Below are 8,495 nucleotides of genomic sequence, written 5' to 3'. Positions count from 1 at the left end.
CAGCAGAGGGCGCAGTCATGTTGCTCAAAAAAAGTCAGGGAACACATCAAAATCTGCAGCACATTCTACGCCTGGGGGCTAGCAGTTAACAAAACTGAAACTGTCGTTACAAACTGAGCATTATTTATTTACATTTTTTAATCAGAGCATTCACATTAATCTCTCAAAATCAGCAGGGAGAGGAGCTCAGTAACAGCTGATGAGCATTACTGTTTGCAGACGCTCGCTCCCTCTTTTTCTCTCTATCTCCTTGGCTGTCCCTTCACCTCCCTGTTGACTCTCCCCCTCTCTGTTTGTGGACAGCTAGATTGGGGGGGAATGGAATTAGGGGCGATGATCAACTACCAACTGCAAAAAGGAGCAGGCTAAGAAACCAAACTGACATATTCTGTCTGTCTCTCTGTCTGTTTGATCGGTTGAACTGTGGACAGCGTAGCAGATTTGCACCTACTCATTTTATCATATCATAACACCAACGCCCACTTACTTGTGGGGTTTACATCATATGCCAAATATTCAGACACTAAGAAGCATAAATCACATGCCAGCTCAGCTGACATTTCATGCTCAAAACTCAAAGCTTTATGTTGATGAAGGTTCTCAGTCATCCAGGTCATGGTAAGTTTAGGTGCTGTATCGTAGGCAACTGGACTCGTTTCAGTTTCTTGAAGACGTTTCACCTCTCATCCAAGAGGCTTCTTGAGCTCTAACTAACAGGAGGGGAGTTGGCAGGCTTTTAAGATGGTTTGAAAGAGGAGTAACGGAATCCATCTATGTCAAACTGGAATGGCCGTCTTTGAACAGAGGAGGTGGCCTAAGACATTACTTATCACCCACCTACAATGCTGTACTAAGTTCTCTCCCCAGACAGCTTAACAACCATTCACACCTGGGCTCACCTAGCCCTAGCAACCCACATGAAGGCTGGTTGGACCAATGACCCACAAGTGGCCCTAACAACTAATTATGCTTTTGGTTTCACTGCGTGACGTGACCGTTCCCTCTATCTCTTTTAAAAATCAGATTTAAAATGCCTGCAAAATAGACAAACAAGTGATTTTTGAGATACTTCAGTGGGAAATAAAAGGACAGGATAGGATTTATTTGATAGTGACCAAGGAGGTGCAGGATCCTATCAAATAGGTGCCAGTCCCAGCTCCTGTTCCAAATTAAGCCCTGGCTACAACCTCGTGCTTGTGTTTTCTACCATGTTATCGGTAGGTACTCTCTTCTTTGGAAGTGGTTGGTGATCTTAAATTCTGTGTTTGGACTTGAATATAATTTCACTTTGTGTGTTATTTCTATTATAGGCAGACAGACCTCTTCATTTTGAAGATGTTTGTTTACTGTTAGGAACAGATTACTATTTATTTATCACCCTCAACAAAAAGGTTATGTTTTCACTAGGGGTGTGCATCTCTCCTTTATAAGACGATCTGATACATATATAGATACAGGGGCTCTGATACGATTCAGGCAGGATACATTGTTAATACAGGACGATTCGGTACATTGTGATATTATGCAATCTAATACAGTTTCCAACATCTGTTTCATGTAATCCTTCATTTTACATTCTAAATTATAAGCTGTTTCTATAAAATTGGCAATAGTTGGGTCTCCCTGGTCTTTTATTAAGTATACCCTTCATGAGAGACCAGGGAACCCCAAGTTTTTTTGTTACTTCATGGCATGGGGAAAAATGGGAGACAAATGTCATTTTGAAAACCACACTGAGGGCAGCAATGAGAATGATTGGTTGCACGGTCACTAATGTCCATAGTAGTATTGTCTTCTACTCACTTACTTGTGCAATAGACAGAGAAAAAGCTGCATGGACAAACATTTTGACATCATGAATATAAACTGTCTCACACAACCAGGTCCAGGAGCCTCATTGGCAGTTAGGGAGAGAAATATGAAATGATTTTGTTGTAATTACCTTCGACCTGGCTGAGTTGTAGCAGGAGAAGCTGTCTTTGTCTTACAATTTCTTGCTCATGGGAGCCATACTAGCAGACAGTAATTACTCCTAGTGCTTGCTGACTGCTGGTGTATTATTAATATATTTTCCTATGAGGTTTGTCAGCCTTTTCTTGCATATGAGCAGGTTGTCATTATTCAAATCGTTGGTTGTGGTATAGCATTTGTATTTGGTTGTCAAGTGCAAACAGGGACATTCAAATGATGAATATGATGTTGCGTTTTCAACCCTCTTGCACATAAAGAGTATTTCCACCAATCTGTATACATTTTGTTCCATGACAGTCAGGAAGGACCATAAACCATACAACTGAGTAAATACACTAGACCACACACTGAGCCAAGTCAGTAATGACTGGATTTGCAAGGTCAAACACTGCCAGAATTACTCCAGAGCCAACATCAACTGTGTTCCTCTGCCAACACAAACAAATGGCAACCAGCAGCTTGAACTGTTATGTTATGCAGTGCAAATTTTGATGAAAAGGCCAAAGAATGGTAGATCCTCAATTTATTGTTGTAAAGGCATTCAGGTTCTTGCCATTCTTCTTCCTCACTAGTTGGCAGGACTAGCAGCCACTGAATGTGATTACTTCAGATTTAAATCTTTACATACACAAGATTTTTCCATCAACTGGTGAACTATGTATCCATTTGAACGTGAAGGTGAGTGTTGTTAACTCCTGCGACAGTTAACGATGCCATATATACCATATATCTACTTTTTAGAACTGGATACAGTGGCACAGCTCACCTTTGCTTCCAAAAACAGAACTAACAAAGGAAATTTAAATAAAGTTGTATTAGCACTGAAAACACAGACATTCAAACTTATTTAATTATATTTGGACATTTTTTTAAATTTTAATGTGTCTATCAATGACAATCTTCCAATTTTTCAGTGTCACTGGTTTTCAATTTCAACTTTCTGTTACTGGTCTGGCAGTCCTGCTGGAACAAGTTCTGACGTTAACTAATGTCAGCTAACAAAGCTAACATCGGGGTCTATCTAAGTACTGTATATCGTAGGCAACTGGACTTGTTTCAGGTTCTTGAAGACGTTTCACCTCTCATCCAAGAGGCTTCTTGAGTTCTAACTAACTGGAATGGAGTAGAAGGGGAAGGAGAAGGAACAAAAGCACATCAGGGGAGCACTTAATAACCTGTGATTACCCAAACTGGACCTTTGTCAAAACCTCTAAAAGATCCAGAGCAGACAGAGAGGAGACGAGAAAACGTAACATCATCATTCCTTATGTCGCTGGAACATCTGAGACACTCAGGAGGATCTTCATTTAACATCATATCCCAGTTCACTTCAAACCCACCAACACACTGAGGCAGAAACTTGTCCATCCTAAGGACAAATCACCCAGGCATAAACAGAGTAATGGAGTTTATGCTGTTCAATGCAGCCAGGACTGCACAGATTTGTACACTGGGGAGACAAAACAACCTCTACATAAACGAATGGCACAACACAGGAGGACCAACTCCTCAGGTCAAGACTCTGCTGTCCACTTACATCTGAAGGGGACAAATCATTGCTTTGAGGACAACAATGTAAACATCTTGTCCAGAGAAGACAGATGGTTTGAAAGAGGAGTAACAGAATCCATCTATGTCAAACTGGAACGACCGTCTTTGAACAGAGGAGGTGGCCTAAGACATTACCTATCAACCACCTACAATACAGTACTGAGTTCTCTCCCCAGACAGCTTAACAACCATTCACACCTGGGCTCACCTAGCCCTAACATCCCACATTAAGACCAGTTGGGTCAACGACCCACAAGTGGCCCTAAAGACTCTGAAACTCAGAGCTCTCATGTGTCCTTAACGACTCTGTAAGGACACTCCCACACAGAGTTTAAAAGCCTGCAACTCCCCTCCAGTTAGTTAGAACTGAAGAAGCCTCTTGGATGAGAATGGAAACGTCTTTAAGAAACCGAAACAAGTCCAGTTGCTTACAATACAGCACCTAGATTTACCATGACCTGGATGACTGAGAACCTTCATCAACATCAGAGTCTATGTGATCATAAGCTGAAACAAACGGACTTAAAGGGCAGCGCTGAATGTAAAGCAGTCAATGTACTTTTTTTTTTACCCATATATCATGTCCAAAACATTCACAGGGAGGATCAGAGAGACACCTATGTAGTATAAATTCAAATAAACAGAAAAGTGCATTACCTTGTACAGCGTACATGTGAGATAATACTTTATTTACATTCAGCTGAAAACGGTACAGTCCTGATGGACAGAAGCGCGTAAGAACACACACTGTGTTGGCAGGTCACAATTCAGACAATGAAGCTCCACATATGAACACACACTGCAGGTCACACATCCACGATCAACAAAGTTTTAATGAACAGAAAATAAATTCAGAATCAACATGTTTGGTCATTAGTGAGCCTTTGGTAGATCACAGGCCATTCCAACACTAATAGTCATGTTGAGTGATAGGTCACTGGTATGAGGAAGTGTTACTGAGGCCTGCTAGCCTCAACTAAGCAATGTTTTTCAAAATCACTGACGTTCAAAGGTGATGGTATTATTTTTACACCATGGTCTGAGTGAACACTCAATTCTGTTTAGCTGCAGGGTGTCAATTAATTCTGATAAATGGACACCTACGGAACTACTAAGTATTTCCAGTAAAACTGTGAAATGTGATCTAGTAACCTAAAAAATATGTATAGTTGTTGAAGTGTACGCTCTTGAGCATTTTTGTTATTTTTACATTGCTGTCAGACAGCCTGTTCCTTTGGCACTACAATCCCTCAACCGTACAACATCTATACAAGACCCAACTATCACTTTAATGTACTGTGTGCTAAAGGGTTAGCATAGACTCAATTACATAATGAATGGAGCTGATAATCTACCAAGAATACCCTGATTATCTTAGTTCAAATCAGACAATTTATCAAAAACGTGCTATTCCTGTAATAAGTAACTGTAACAAGTGAGGCTGCAGCTTCCTTTTACTAAAGTCAATAAATACAGTATGGTAACAAACAAACAAAGATTTGACACATTTCTGCTGTCACACAGGTCTGTCATTCACCTGGAATTATTTGGCCAAGACAGTCAATTTGGTTACATTTCATGAGATACAGTATCAATCATGCAAATAGAAGAGAAAAACTCCCCAATCTCTTTTTGTTTCAGCATTACCAGTACGTTTACAGCAATTCAATGACGTATCATTTGCTAATGTAAAGTCTCATAATACACATGAAGAAGGCTACACTGATGTCAACAGAGAACATGCTTAAGGCAGATAAAATTTCCAAAACAGACAATGATACGTACTCCTTAGTTATAATAAAAGGTCTGCAGAGAAATGATTCATAATAACATGGATAATAATAATAATAATAATGATAATAATAAAAATAAGAAGAAGAAGAAGAAGAAGAAGAAGAAGAAGAAGAACAGCATTTCTTGTTCAATCAAAGACAGTTTTTTTTCAGTTCAGATTGTGTTCTGCACCACAAACAGTAAAAAAAAAAAAAAAACAGACTTCATGGTCCTAAAGGGGAATTCCAGTATTTTTAATCCTATAATAAATATAGGTATTTACAGGCTTTGGTGCGTAAAATGATTCGTACTTCCCAAAAGTTTGAAATTGGTCCCGTAGATTGCCTCAGCTGGCTGCAATGGCTGTAACATAATCCTTTGGGGCAACTCACAGAAAGTGCTTGTTTTTGCCACTTCAACAAAAAGCTCTATGTCCGTGGGAATCATTTCTGTAGTGTTGAATAACAACCACAGCCTTCGGTGAAAAAAACACTTGACGCCTGGATACGGCCCAAAGGATTACTTTGCAGCCTTTCAGCTGAGGCAATCTACTGGACCGATTCCAAAACGTTTGGTAATTATGAATAATTTACACACCAGAACGTGTGAATATAGGGCCCAGGTTTAAAAATACCAGAATTTTCCATTAAGGATGTGTTGCACAACAATTCTGCTTTTTAGGATGCCAACATATTTAAACATATTCTAATAGTATCGTGCCATATAATACTTGCAACACAATGCAGTTTTAATTGCTGGCTACAGTTAAAAATACAACAGTGTGGTTATATGGGAAATCCTCATAATGTCATCTTTTTATATTTATGGCTACAGGAAATACAGGACTAGTCCAGCTCCTACAGTAAAGTGTGTCCGTTCAGAAAGCTGCAAACAGTGCCAACGCTGCCAAAGTAAAACTACAAGGACAGCAGTAAATGTGTGTAATCCTGCACAAATCCTGATCAGTTAATCTAATTCTATATTGAGATATGCAGTCAAATTAAGAGAAGAGCTAAAACATGTAAGATACTCCAGCTGGTTCTGTTTTTGATGCCTTTAAAGTTAACAGAGGAATGACATTAATTATTACAATTGCCATTATGCAAGTCTACTTTATTTTAATGTGAACCACAAACAATTCACTGTACTGTGTTTTGAACAGTGTTCTTTATGGTAGGTGGTGGACATGGTAAAGCAACAGGACAGTATGAGTCAAAAGTCAAAAACTTTCCTTGGTTTGCTGCTGTGACTTTAAAGTTCATTACTACATGTTTGTTGCTGATCATAGCAAGCAGTGGCTTTGTGTGTGGTTGTGTGTGTGTGTGTGTGTGTGTGTGTGTGTGTGTGTGTGTGTGTGTGTGTGTGTGTGTGTGTGTGTGTGTGTGCACGCGCGAGCACGCGCGTGTGTGAGCTGGTATAAACGTTGAGTGCTGGTTTACTGTACTCCATCAACGGAGGCTTCGTGGCTATCTAAATTAAACAGCAGTTGCCATCCACAGCTGCAAGCTGGTGGTTTTCAAGCTGTCTTGTTAGCAACTATATATGGCTCTAGACTTTTGACTCTTGTGAAAAAGCATCCATTTTTATTTCATTATTTGACTGACCTGTAATTTTCCAACATATAAACTACCAGTCAAAAGTTTGGACACACCTTCTTATTCAATGTTTTTTCTTTACTTGTATTATTTTCTACATTGTAGATCAATACTGAAGACATCCAAACTATGAAGGAACACATATGGAATTATGTAGTAAACAAAAAAGTGTTGAACAAACCAGAATATGTTTTATATTTTATATTCTGCAAAGTAGCCACCTTTTGCTTTGATGGCATTCTCTCAGTCAGATTCATGAGGTAGTCACCCGGAATGGTTTTAATTAACAGCTGCGCCTTGTCAAGAGTTAATTTGTGTAATTGTGTAGGGTTGGTACATAGTTCAATACAGTGAATAGCGCTATTCGACTAAAGAGAAACGACAGTCCATCATTACTTTAAGACACGAAGGTCAGTCAATCCAGAAAATATCCAGAACTTTGAATGTATCCTCAAGTTCAGTCGTAAAAACCATCAAACACATGATGAAACTGGCTCTCATGAGGACCGCCCCAGGAAAGGAAGACCAAGAGTTACCTCTGCTGCAGAGGATAAGTTCAGTAGAGTTACCAGACTCAGAAACCACAAATCAACAGCAGCTCAGATTACAGCCCACATAAATGCTTCACAGAGTTCAAGTAGCAGACCCATCTCAACATCAACTGTTCAGAAGAGACTGCGTGAATCAGGCCTTCATGGTCGAATTACTGCAAAGAAGCCACTACTGAGGAAGAACAAGAAGAAGAAGACAATAGCTTGGGCCAGAAACACAAGGATTGGACATTAGACCAGTGGAAATCTGTACTTTGGTCTGATGAGTCCAAATTTGAGATTTTTGGTTCCATCCACTGTGTCTTTGTGGGACGCAGAAAAGGTGAGCAGATGTTTCTACACGTGTGGTTCCCACCATGAATCATGGAGGAGGAGGTGTGATGCTTTGCTGATGACATTGATAGTGATTTATTCAAAATTCAAGGCACAGTTAACCAGCATGGCTACCACAGCATTCTGCAGTGACATGCCATCCCTTCTGGTTTGCGCTTAGTGGGACCATCATTTGTTTTTCTACAGGACAATGACCCCAAACACACCTCCAGGCTTTGTAATGACCATCTGACCAAGAAGGAGAGTGATGGAGTGCTGCATCAGATGACCTGGCCTCCACAATCACCCAACCTAAACCCAATTGAGATGGTTTGGGATGAGTTGGACCGCAGAGTGAAGGCAAAGCAGCCAACAAGTGCTCAGCACCTCTGGGAACTCCTTCAAGACTGGAAAACCATTCCAGGTGACAACCTCATGAATCTGACTGAGAGAATGGCAGAAGTGTGCAAAGCTGTCATCAAAGCAAAAGGTGGCTACTCTGAAGAATATAAAATATAAAACATATTCTGGTTTGTTCAACACTTTTTTGTTTACTACATAATTCCATGTGTTCCTTCATAGTTTGGATGTCTTCAGTATTGATCTACAATGTAGAAAATAATACAAATAAAGAAAAAACATTTAATGAGAAGGTGTGTCCAAACTTTTGACTGGTAGTGTATATTGGAATATAACACTAGCAAACCATAGTATCACTGACTCCAGTCAAATAAAGCAGTTT

The sequence above is a fragment of the Pagrus major genome, chromosome 1 (genome assembly GCF_040436345.1).
Source record: "Pagrus major chromosome 1, Pma_NU_1.0".
NCBI classification, from domain to species: domain Eukaryota; kingdom Metazoa; phylum Chordata; class Actinopteri; order Spariformes; family Sparidae; genus Pagrus; species Pagrus major.
Note: the sequence above shows the minus strand (reverse complement) of the source record.